Source organism: Misgurnus anguillicaudatus, chromosome 24 (assembly GCF_027580225.2).
Source record: "Misgurnus anguillicaudatus chromosome 24, ASM2758022v2, whole genome shotgun sequence".
In the NCBI taxonomy this organism is placed as follows: Eukaryota; Metazoa; Chordata; class Actinopteri; order Cypriniformes; family Cobitidae; genus Misgurnus; species Misgurnus anguillicaudatus.
The window spans coordinates 31036504-31049545 of NC_073360.2; the positions used below are offsets into that span (position 1 = coordinate 31036504).

Genomic DNA, 13042 nt, shown 5'->3' on the forward strand with positions numbered 1-13042 from the left:
CAGCAGTGTGTTCTGTCCAATAGTGACCCAGCCCTGGGTTATAAACAACCCAGCATTTTTTAAAGTGCAGTATGTCTCATTTTGTGTTGATTAAAAGTAACACAAAATGTGTTGTTTCAATAATAACATAGATATGGATGTCCCAGAATCAACACTAATGTGTTGTTTTTAACACATTCGTTCTAAGTGTCTGAATTATTATAAGACCACTTTAATGATATTGGATATTGGACTCACTTTTTCTCTAATTCAGCACATATGTCAGTTTACTTGTCAGAGCGGTGTCAGTCGAATCCATTCCAGATAGAAATGCCCTAATAAATTAAACTCATTTCACTCATTTAGAGTACATATAATTTAAACTCCATTTCGTGTTTTTTATGTTTCCATATGTTGTGATACACCAGCAGGGCGTAGCAACAGTTTAGAGAGGATAAAGCAATCTTAAAATATTGGTCAGTTTCTAAATAAAAAGTAGGTTATAGTGCATCTACTAATAAATAAATCAGTTTTTTTACCAATGCAGTATGTTAGAAACGATGCATCGCGATGCAAATGTTAATTTGTATCCGTTTTTAACCTGTTAACCCTCATTCCATTTTCTGAACCCCCCCACAAAAACTGTCATAGCCAAACTAAAATAGATACAGTTTATGAAGTCTTTGCACTAAAAGCATAAGTTTGGTCTCATTTGAAAGCAGACACTTGGAAGTTTATTAAAAGGTGAACATTAGTTACTGTCATAATGAAAAAAGTTGTTATAGAGAGCTTAAATTATACTTTTTTATAAACTCCACCAAACATGTATGAAATATTGTTATGAAAATCTCAATGAAACTGGCCTTGGAGCAATCTAGAAATGCTCTGCAGATAAAGCCACAGGTCTGACCATGTTCTGTTTTAAATCTGAAGATGATACCTCTAAAACTCTGTATTTTATGAAATGTTTTTTAGACCCATGTCATGTAAATTTATTTAGAGAAAACAGCAAAAATGCTAAGCTAATGTTTGTTTATTTATATCTCACAACATCCTTTCAGTTTATTGTCCTATTGCTCCGTGTTTTAAACAGACTCATTAAATAAGCATCCGAATGAGTCATTAACAACTTTTAATCCTGGATATGGCTGTCTAAATGTTTATTTTATTATTATTATGAATAATTACTCATACATTCTATTTAGTGTTTTATTTCCTTTTTTCGTCTCAATTCACTTTCTTTTTATTAAATTCCTTTCTTACAAACTTACCTTAAAGAAGCTTTACCAGTCGAAATTATTCCTAGAAACATATATCTCATATCTCCAGACAGCAGATGTTTACAGAACAGCTAGTACGTTAGCTTAGCATACCATCAAAACACTACAAATAAAAGCATTTATAATAAAACTCACATTATAACATCAAAAGTCGAGTGCTTAAACCAATGCATTGCATCATTACCTTTTTATGCCGATGTACCGAGCGAATCGGGGAATCTTCCATCCCTAATGCACACACTTAAACATAAATCTTTTTTTGGACCACAACAAACACACAGATTGCAGGCAACAGTTTACTTCCTGGGATTGGTGATGTGGACAAGACCAACATTATCATAATTCCTCCCACTTAGACTGACAGCCAAATTAACTCCTGTTAGCATCGCATTTTGAGCGAATATTTCACACATGGTAAGGAGCGTCACATTTCCGGCTGACGTCAGAGGTATTAGGCCGATCACAATGTACAGATAGCTGGCCAATCAGGGACACAGAGCTTTTCAGATCAATGAGCATTGTACAAAATCAGTGAGTTTCAGGTAGACAAAGATATCTGGAGCTACAAAACTGTATGGTATTTGAAAAATAATGTTTTTTTTAAACCATAAACTGTATGAACACATTGTATCATACCAAATACACAAAATAACACTGTTTTTTAGCAGTTAAATAGGTACACTTTAAGAGGAGAAGATTGATCCAAGAAGGCAATGATTTTGTTCCATAAGTAAAAACATTTTACAAAAATCATCAAACAATTTCCAGAAATCAAACGGAAATGTACCTTGATACTAGTGTACTCATAAACTTAATCAAAGATTAGGTCTGTTTTTAAAAATACAGTAGGCCAATGTGTATTTTAGCATTGAGACAACAAAATGTGTTGTTCCAATAACAACACAGAGATGTGTCTAGTTGTAAACAACACATTAAATGTAAAAACATGAAAGAACATGAAAGTCCTTACATAACCATACCAAGCAGGTTCATTAACTTCATATGCCAAACAAATCATGTGTTTCACAGAAGCTAAATCTTTTTTTATGTGGTTTGTTTTGTTCATTTTTTTTAAGGACGAGTTTTATTTCATGGTAAAACAAATGTGATATGAATTAATAATATACTTTTGAGTTCACTACAGAAACCTGTAATGGCAAAGTTTAGGCCCTCTTAGATGACTAAATTATTAACTAAATTTATTTTAGAATAGACTAGTAGACTTGTTTCATTAAGACTTCACAAGGATCAAATGTTGTTTTAATTGATAATTAAACATACTGGTAGATTATTAGTCTCTATCACACAATAAGAAGTGTCACTGTTTGAAATGTAACACAATTATTCATCTAACAATACTATCCAAAGTTTTTAATATTTTTTTGATATTGCTTCATCAAAACTAAATCTTAAGTAATCTGAAGTTCAGAAACAAAGAAAAAGCATGTAAAATTTGGTTTATGATGCTATAACGTAATTGTGTTGGTCTTGTTTCTTGCTTCGTAAGATGTGCAGAAAGAGAAACATTTCTTAACATGGCTCAATGAAAACTGACTGTTGTATAAACCAGGGCTGGGTATCCTGATAACGATTGAACTTAGCACTTAAGAGGGCTTTTTTCTACAAGCTACTTAACGAACATTCGTTGTTCATTTATGTGCGTTTCCCAAAGATGCACGTATAACGATCGCTCGCAGCTGGGTTTTAAGTGCTATACGAGTCGTTTGTCAAGTGCTGAAATGTCACCAATAGAATTACTCAAATTTGTAGCACAAGCTTGTTTAGGCTAATGATCTTCAGCTGATGTGCACTAATATTTTTTATAATATCTTTCACTATTGTTCAATGGCTTTTTAAATGTTTTAAAATTGTTCATAATGAAATATTCTTTTCCGTATTTATTTAGGAGATGATTCGTACGATCGTTTTTACGATCTACTTAGCCTTACGATGCTTTTGGGAAACCCGGTCCAGCACAAGACACAGTAAATCTTGACAGAATTTATATTTTCGAAAAACTCCATTCACGTTCTCCTAACGCTCACGTCCACATTATTTATAGTATTGCTACAATGCGGTTAGTGCGTAGGCTGTTTGCATATTAGTTTGTCAGAGTGGACTTACCTGTTTCCACTTTAAAAAGTGAAGATTGGAATCTACTAAAAAAAATTTCAATGAGTTAAAAAAAATTATATCTTTTTTAACTTATTGTTGTCACTTAAAATGACAACATTTAGTTTAAAAAAATGTTTTGTTGTTACCAATTATTTAAGTTAATCCAACTTTCACTTTTTACAGTGATAGTTTGTTACATGAATCTAAATGAATCTAAATGGAATCAAAACACTTTAAAATGATAAAGTTGCACGCATGAAAAACATGCGCGAGCCAGAGATACATGCTAGTAGAAGAATATCCAAGCATAGAAAAGCTATTTGCATGCATAAAAGCGTCCTCGTTTGACTCTCTCCATGCTCTTGCAGCAGCACAACACGCAATTAAACAATAGTCTTGTTTGATTCATGCAATAAGCTGCAAACCAAACAATAACACCAATTTTTGGGTATTAATTTTATTTACTGTTTAATTAGATAATATAATCTTATAATATACTGAAGGCTATATTGTCAATGTCATGAGGAGTTATGGTAAAGAGAAGCAGCGTCTTGTTCCCTATCTCAGGTTTCAACCTATCAACAGAAGTTACAGTTGTAACCGAGGCGTTCTCTTTCGAGGGAACTATACACTGCGTCATGAAATAACACTATGGGATCTCAATGGCCACTACGCCATTGCAAGCGATTTCTGTTCAGGTGTGAAGGTGTAACGCATAGCTCAGGATATAATAACCTGAGATCCAAGTGAGGATGAGAGGTCCAAACTAAAAATCTCATAAAGAGTGTGGGGTAGCCACACTGTGGCATTAAACATATCCTGCATCAATCCCCCAGCCAGAATAGCCTTGTACTCCTTGTAGAATGTGCCCTAATCAGCAGAGGTAAAGGCCTGAGATGCACTTTGAATGCTAAAGAAAACTATACCAATGATTGATCAGATGTTTTCAAAAAGAAGATTTTCCAATATATTCCTCCAATGTAATCTTCCAGATTCTGCTGCTCATGAGGAGGATAAAGGCCTGTATATTAAAGATCTAGCCACATGAGTGGGAATGATTCTTCAAGGAGTGATATCCAGGCAAGAAGAAGTAAAAGCCTATATAGGAGAAAGAAGCTTATCTGTAACTCCACAGGCTTGAAGAAAGGTAAAAAAACTCCCTCTAAAACAATGGTTAGATCCAAAGCCAGAATTCTAACCTGATTAGTAGGCCTCATCGTCCGAGTATCACGCAGCAAATGAACAAAAAAAAGGGGAACACCAAAGACCCCTCAGAAAGAAGGGAGTCGAAAGCAGCTATAGCTGTGGTGTATACTGTACCCTAATTAAAGAAAGTGAAAGACCTGATGAAAATCGATCTTAAAGGAAGTCCAGAACTGAAGCTGTTGGGCAGTTAACTGCGTTATTATCTGTATTATACCATGAGGTTAAAACTCTTTATTTTAGGGTATATAGAGGGAGCTCTAGAGTTAAGTATGCTCTTAACAACCTTGGTTTAGAGACCCTGGTTCAATAACCTGTAATTTCCACATATCCAGGTGGTGGTGCAAATGACCCCACCCCTACTTGGGGTAGAACGTTCCTCCTTAAGAGGAGGCTAGGAGGTCTGAGAACCATACTTGGGCCGGCCAAAATGGGACAGTAGGAGATAAATCTTGTTTAACCTTCTCTAGAACTGATTGAAGTGGGCTATGTGGAACTGGAAAGTTCTGAAACTGATTTACTCCATACAATTGTCTATGTGGTTCCCCTGAAGTCTCAATGGAACAAGGGCTGTACTCATATGTTGGGAAAGAGCTAGCCTAGACAAAAGCGTTTTGCCCCCGAAAGGATCTTTCAATGATGTATGAGGATGGAGATGTTGAAGTACGGTCTATCAGATCTATTGGGTGAACCAGTCCTCAGATCTGATTGCTCCACAGCAGTGGGGGCTCGTGACTACTCATCCGAGGGGCGCTAATTCAAAATAAGTGTTCGGAGTCTCATGTGAACTTCAGAAACTTTTGTGGCTTGAACATATATGTGTTCGGCTGCTTTTTTTACACATTAAGGTTTTCAAAACAATTCCCCACAGGTAATGACGGGGAATGAAGCTATCCGATCATAACAGTGGGCGTCTATCATTGACAAAATACTCCCAAGACACTAACTTAACACTAAACTTTGAATACACTTAAGATTAAGCCAGTATCTGGGACACGCAAGCTTCACTTTTATCATAAACCCTTTAGACACTTGTGCAGCAGGCACTTATTTTAAAAAAGACGCATGATGCACATGGTTCACATGACATGCCAAACACATATTTTGAAATTATGAATCACACACATGACGGGCTAAATACATGTTGTGACGATCTTTGCATCGTGCACCGTCGAAAATGAAGTCACCGGCCTCCCTTGTCACTAGATCTATAACACCTATGGGTAAGTAATGAACCTGAATATTGGAAACAAGCATGACCTGAAGTGTTATAACATATCATTTTCCATTATTAAAATATTCTCAGAGGGCTCTTTAAAAGATCATATTCCCTGCTTACCGGAGGAGGACACACAGCAAAATTAGTTAAATCAACACTGCTGGTGTTTATATGAGTAACACCAGACCTGGTGTCCCCATATATACACCAGCAGTGTTGATTTAACACTAGTGATTTTGCTGTGCACTCTCTGAAGTCCAGACTAGGAGTCAGTGCTTTTTGTCAAAATGACAATTCTAAGATCTGCCTTGCTATCTCTTTCATATTAATCATACAGCTGTCTTAACCTCCAAGCTCTACGAGCGGGGGTTTGAGTGGCAACCAGGGGCGTAGGCAGAAATTGTATTTTGGGTGGGCCGGGGCAAAAGTGAGTGGGCCAGTAGTTTATCCTAGAATAAAATGACTTAAATAATAATTAAACCTTAGAGTAGAAAAAAGAATAGATAATCTGCAAAAACAGTGACATCTTTCCTTTGCAATTTTCGGCGAAGGCAATAATAAAACACTGTCTAAACATGTTCAACCAACACATAGCTCAATAAAGGCTGGACAAACCTGTGGCCGGTTGCATAAACCATTAAGGCTAGTCTTAACAGTTAGTCATGAATTTTTTTCTTCAAGACTGATCATACCTGTTTTAAGTATGTTACATAGAAAGGTAGAATGGTTTAATTTAAGTACAAATAATAAGATTAATTAGCCCTAACTAATTGTTAGTTAGTCAGACTTATTCTTAAGACGCAGTCTTAAAGGAGCATTTCACCCGTAGAAACATTAATCTTTATTGAAAGTGCATCATATTTGTAGTCGAAATGTAACATACATTTCGAATTTGGTGCTTATTTGACTGAGAAAAGGGGTGTTTGTAGTCTCACCCCCTCAACAAAGATATTGGACTTCCTGCTTTCAATGATGCAAAATGATGATTTTTACATCATTGAAAGAAGGAAGTGCAACACTGAAATCTGTACTTCTCCTGTCTCAGCGGCAACTGAGGAAATGATGCACGACCATTCAAAAACATTACTGGGGTTCTAACTATACAAAGATTAATGCAAATGGGTAAAGTGTCCCTTTAATGTCACGGCTATGTTTATGCAACCGGCCACAGGCCAGGCAGTCTTAGGCTAGTCAGTAGTGCAAAAACAGTTCACCTGAAATAAAGTAGGCTAAAAGTAACAGGAAATTGAAATAATGAAAACTCTCAGCAGAGCACGGTTTTAAATAAATAACAACACGCTGCCTAATTTATATTAAATCAACCATATAGCCTACAGTGCAATCAGCCTGGTGGAAATTAAGCTTTTGTGCCAAAAAATAGCAACTTGTTTAAATTAAACAATGTAACTTAACCTCTAAGGCATACATCTATACACAACACACCACTTAGTTAAATCACTTCCCAAGCAAAAATTAAGGAAATGAGTTAAACAACAGGCTTACCTTTGTTGTTTTCATTCTACAAAACAAGACGCAAACGCCTGGGTTTAATGTTGAAAACAGAAATGATCTCATTATAGTCCAAAGAGTCACAGAGTTATTTTTCAAAAAACAAAAGGCACAGGTTTTTGAGGCGAGTAGTACTCGTGGATTCAAATTGGGTCGTACGTGGTTCATCAATTGCCGTTAGATCGGCGGGTCAACCTGTGTCAGTCTGACCGGGAGAGCGCACTGGAACTGCCGCCAGGGAGCAAGAGGCAACCGGCGCCACCAGCGCCTGACTAGCCGCCTTGGGGGTTGATGAGTTTGAATAACTGGGCTGGTAGGACTCGGCAGATGGAGGCAGTGGCGTATCGTCTTCCTCAACTCTTGCTTTTTTAAATAACACATTAAAGAAACTTTAGCCATTATTGTGGCGATTTTAATATTAGCTAAAAAAGCAGTTAGCAAAGTTAGCTGGCTGGCTGCCAAAGCCCGCCGCTCCCCACAGAGTCTACCTGTCAGAACCCCTAGCAACCAATTACGTTCCGGAGGCTTCCTACAACTTTCTTTAAAAATTCCATTTTATTTAGAAAGCAAATTATACACACACCGGTCAACAATAAATCAGGTTTATATTAATATATTTTCTTAAATACATTTGAATAATAAAAATAAACAAAAAATGTATTTTGATTAAACTTGCCTGGGCGGGCCAGGGAGTTATGTGGGAGGGCCAGTGCCGCCCTGGCCCATTACTGGCTACGCCCCTGGTGGCAACACTTCGCTTTTGCTGATGCTGATAAGAGGAGCTGGTAAATGGATGGGGCTGAGTTTTACAGATCTGCTGCAATGAGCTTAGAGAAGCACAAGCTTTCTGTATTCTGTGGTTGAAAAATACCCAACCACACATTTAAGCTGCACAGGCTGTTGGTAGCAGACTGCAGCAGAATGCTCTGTCACATACAGAACTATGTGTTCATATTTACTGTTGGCCTACTTCCTTTTCTAACTTACATAAAAAACGTTGTCAAACTAATCAAGAAAAATGCAAAAATTGACGTGGATATGAATGAACACAAAGCCTAAAAAACTCAACAACTGATATTGAATGTAAATATGCAAAATATATATTTATATATTTTAACATTATTACTATTCTTATGTTAAAAAGCTTAAATGACAAAAAGCAGTTTTGTTAGTTGAAGTCTAGTTAAGCAACAACTGAGACTTAGCCTGACAGCCTGCCCCAGACCAGGTTAGTTTCCAAGCATAAGTTGCCAGAGTAACTGAGTTTGAACTAATGTATGTTTGCTTTATGGTTTACCTAAACTGCGCCCAGGCACGATACAAAGAAATCACACTAGTCAAACGAACCAGGTTTTGGGGTCAAACACGCCCAAGCATGGTTTGGTTTGGATAATGTGAGTGCGCCTTTAGTACCAATTGTGCTTCGTTTGAACACCACAGCCTACTCGAGTATTGTTGCTGACCATGCCCATTCTTTTGTGACCACATTGTACCCATATTCTGATGGCTACTTCCAGCAAGATAATGCACAATAAAACAAAGCTGAAATCATGTTCATTGAGTTCAACGTACTCCACAGTCACCGATCTCATGCAGTTCTGAAGGCAAAACCATGTACCTAATAAAGTGGTCAGTGAGTGAATTTCATGTGTTGTAAAGTTTATATCATTATAACTATTACATTTTGTGTTATAAAAAAAATATTAGACTTATTAATGATAATTATTATTATAGTTATGGCCCTGTGATGCACTGTCCATACAACCAGGACCACCAAGTGTGTTGGACTTATTGTGACACTGCACGGACCAATCAGCGGACATCTGACAACATTTTTAACAAAGTTCAGGTCTTCTCTGGGGGCCTAGACTAGAGAGCCCTGGTGGTTCGTTACTACTTAAAAATTAAAAATATAAATAAAATAATGACCAAATTTCGAATAAAAATCCCTTAATTCGCAAAATTGTTTTTACGCTCGCTTGAGATGGTTTTTGAGTTATGCGAAAAAGTGTAAATGCAAATAATGGGTGGTAGAAACCTGAATAATTTGCCAAATAAAATGTATAACTTATTGTCAAAATTTTTGTCAAATTTATCATTCTTATGTTGTAAACAATAAACACACGTGACTGATTGTCTAGCTGTATCAGCTGACGTGATTGGCTGCGTCCGGATGCTTAGGCAGCTGATTTGTTGCCTTGCTGCCTCATGACGCAATGACTTCAGAGGCATGAAGGCAGATCCGGGAAACACATTCCGACAGCCTTCATAGGCAGCGTAACGGAATTCTGTTTGAAATATAAACAGAGAGCGCCTTTGTGTTAACTAATCCCATGTTTGAAAACTACAATACTAAATTCTTACTAGAAATGCGATTAAAAGGTGTAAAATGTAACTTTATTTTAACTTATTTTTTCCTACGCCCACACATAGAATTGTGGAACAGGACAATGAAGGTATTTATTTATTTATTTTATTTAGATCCCCATTAACTACTCCATAAAGCAGCAGCAATTCTTCCTGGGGTCTTACAATTTTTACCAAAATATTAATACTTATACTGTAAAAACTGTATATTCTATTCCCCTTACCTACCCCATTCCCTAACCCCAACCGTCACAGAAACCCTTCTACTACTTCACATTTTCAAGAAACATCATATTTATCATGTTTGATTTATAAGCTTGTTTCCTCATGGGGACATCAAAAAGTTCCCATAAGGTCACACAACGTGATAATTACCAGATACACACACACACACAAAAAAAAAACATAACCATATAACAATATTACAATATAAGCTCTACTATTTTAGAAGACAGGAAATAAACTTTAAATTGTAAAACTTTCAGACGCAGGCGCAGCGGTTGTCTTTCCCATATATGGGGCTTGACGCCCTTGCTGCTAGTGGCTGCAATAATTCAGCATTTTTTTTCTGTGCACAGCATTCAGTTTGGCAATTACAAGCTGCACTACTAGTCATTTTTTAACTTGCCAAATTGTGACTAAATGCAGTTCTGTCTCCATTTTCTAAGAATGCCTTGTTTCATTTACTGTTGGTTACAGGTAGGGTACCAATATCTTAACTTAAATGCACATAATTCGCATCTGTTTGTTTTACTTTTATTTGCAAATTTTGAAAAGATTTGCTTCACGTTTTTATGGAAACCCAGCTAGAGACAAAAAAACAGAGAAAATAAGACAAAAAGTATGCGAGAAACAAGCACATTTGGACAACCTCTAAGAAACCTAGGGCAGACAAACTGTAATTTTTTACATTGCTTTATTTGCGACTGTGCTAATAAAAATATTGAAGAAAGCATTATATATGAAAAAATACTGACAAATGCTATGTTTTCATAAAATTGTTTTAAAAAATACTGGCTTGCTTTAGCAATTGCATGAGTTACAGAACTCATTTCTTTTTTTAAATTAACATCTCATTTCTTTGGAACAGGAAGTGGTTTACCTGCTCTTACATGCCCATGCGCTTCAGTAGCCCTTGGTAACCAAAAGGTTATCATTAGTTTAAGATTGGTTAACACCAACTGACAATTAACAATACATCAACAGCATTTATTAATCTTAGTTCATGTTAATTTCAGCACTTACCAACACATTTTTCAATAACAAAGTTGTAACATAGTTAATACACAATAAACTAACATTTTGGCATTAAGTAATATTTATAAATGTTAGTAAAACTGCTCATAATTCATATTTGCTAATGCATTGACTAATGTCAACAAATAAAACCTTATTGTAACATGTTACCAAAGCTTTTTAAATAACTTTTCAGTTTTTTTCAATTTACCTTGAACTATTACAAAAATCATAATTACCAACAAAGTATGCAAACAATATACAGTAATGTTAATTTGATTAATTAGCGCTTCCTTTTCATTTGTACTCTAATTATACAAACACAAATAACAGAGATTACAAGAAACACCAGTATATTTATACTTAAGAGCAGAGCGTTGATCCAGGAAAATGACGACTTTATTTCATCAAAATCAGCTGCAACATGTAAAAAACATCATTAAGTCAAAGAATCTTTAGAATTTTTCAGAAATCAAATGAAAATGTACTCTGATACCAGTGTCATCTGATATCTGGCAACTTAATCAAGGATGAAATCTGTTGGCAAGGTTGTTGTCGGTTGACTTAAATTGTTTGTTGTATTTTAGCTTTGAGAAGGACTAAGTACCTGTTTTCATAGTAGTCATCACTGTATGTGCTCTTTCTGTAATTTCTGTAATATAACAAAAATATTTTTATACTGGAGATATTTCTCTAAACAGAATGTTGATGGGAAGACACTACTTTGTATTTAAAAAGGGAACATAATAAATTAAAATTCAGAGTAATATGAGAAAATAAACCTTTAAACGTACCTTGTGGCTCAGTTTTGTCTGAAATTTTAAGTGTTATCTCTTTACCAAAATTTCGAGCAAAAATCCCATCCACAGTGCAATCGGCGATACATAGCAGATTGTCAGTGTCACTGATGGAAAGGTTCATCAGTGTCAGTGAGATGGATGTGTCATTTACTAATTGAAGTCTGACCCGCCGATCATATTTTTTTGTATGAATTATTTCTTCTGTTTCATCGTCATTTGGACTTGGAATAACCCAGGTAAATACACACTTCTCAACTCTTTCTTTATCAGAATTTACCACACAGTAAACAACTGCTGTATCCCCTACGTGATAGACATCTTGACCGGTGCTTTCAAGTACCAACACTCTGCCAGAGCCAGGAAATATGAGAGCTAAACACAAAATACCAGGCAACATTATTATTCTTGTTATGTTGTTTGTTTACAAAACATATTTTTTCCAAGCACAGTTATAACAAAGTACAGGAAGGCAAAAAGGGCCAGAGTGCCTATATAATACAATAATACAACTCACCTAAAAGGCAAGGCACAACAAATTTCATTTGTTTGTTCATGATTTCAGCCTGTCTCTGTCTCTGCACAAATGTTTTCATTTCCTGTACTCAGAACAATAAGTTGAGACGACATGAGGCCGCAATAACCACAAGCAAACTTTTTTTTAAAATCATGCTTACTGACATCCTTGCATCCTTTTGGCCTGAAAAAAGGCTATCATAGTAATCACTGGGTATTCAAATTAGAAAAGAGAACTTCCAAGAGACAGCTTTCATTTGTGTGCTTTGTCGAGATAATATATAAATCATCAATTCACTTGCCTCCTCTCTGTAGTGTGATGTCCAGGGCAGATTCTACGATTTTCATTTTAGGGGGGCTTAGCCCCCCCAATAAGAGTATAATAGAATAAATAAGTAAGCAATAAGGTACGAGAGGCTGTGCTGTATCGTGAATAAGTAACGGCTGAAGGGCGTTGTTAGGCGCGAAGCGGAGTGCCTGCAACCCCTTCAGCCGTTACTTATTCACGATACAGCACTTGCCTCGAGTACCTTATTGCTTTTATAAAACGGTTACTACACAATATTAAAGCCAAAAAAAACCAGTGCAACTTTCACGAAATCAAATCAACAAAAGCATTCCCTCCGCCAGAAAAAACAGTCCCCGACCGCGAACAACAACACGAAAGCTCAAACAAAAACAACAAACTGTTTCTCATTATATGTTTATGTGTTCCTAAGGGTGTTGCTAAGGGCGCAGTGATATTAAATAGAACCGTTGGGTGAAGCGGTCATAGCAGTGTTTTATTGTGAATAAAGCACACCTATTGACCAATCAGAATC

General features: G+C 36.1%; 1 long non-coding RNA gene across 1 annotated transcript; it reads right to left on the reverse strand.

Moving 5' to 3' along the window:
* Positions 1-10580: 10580 nt before the first annotated feature.
* Positions 10581-12305, reverse strand: LOC141361600 (uncharacterized). Its single transcript, XR_012367749.1, has 4 exons — positions 12223-12305; positions 11703-12080; positions 11516-11560; positions 10581-11325 (listed from the first exon to the last, which is right to left on the reverse strand). It is a non-coding gene; the product is annotated as an uncharacterized lncRNA (long non-coding RNA).
* Positions 12306-13042: the final 737 nt, after the last annotated feature.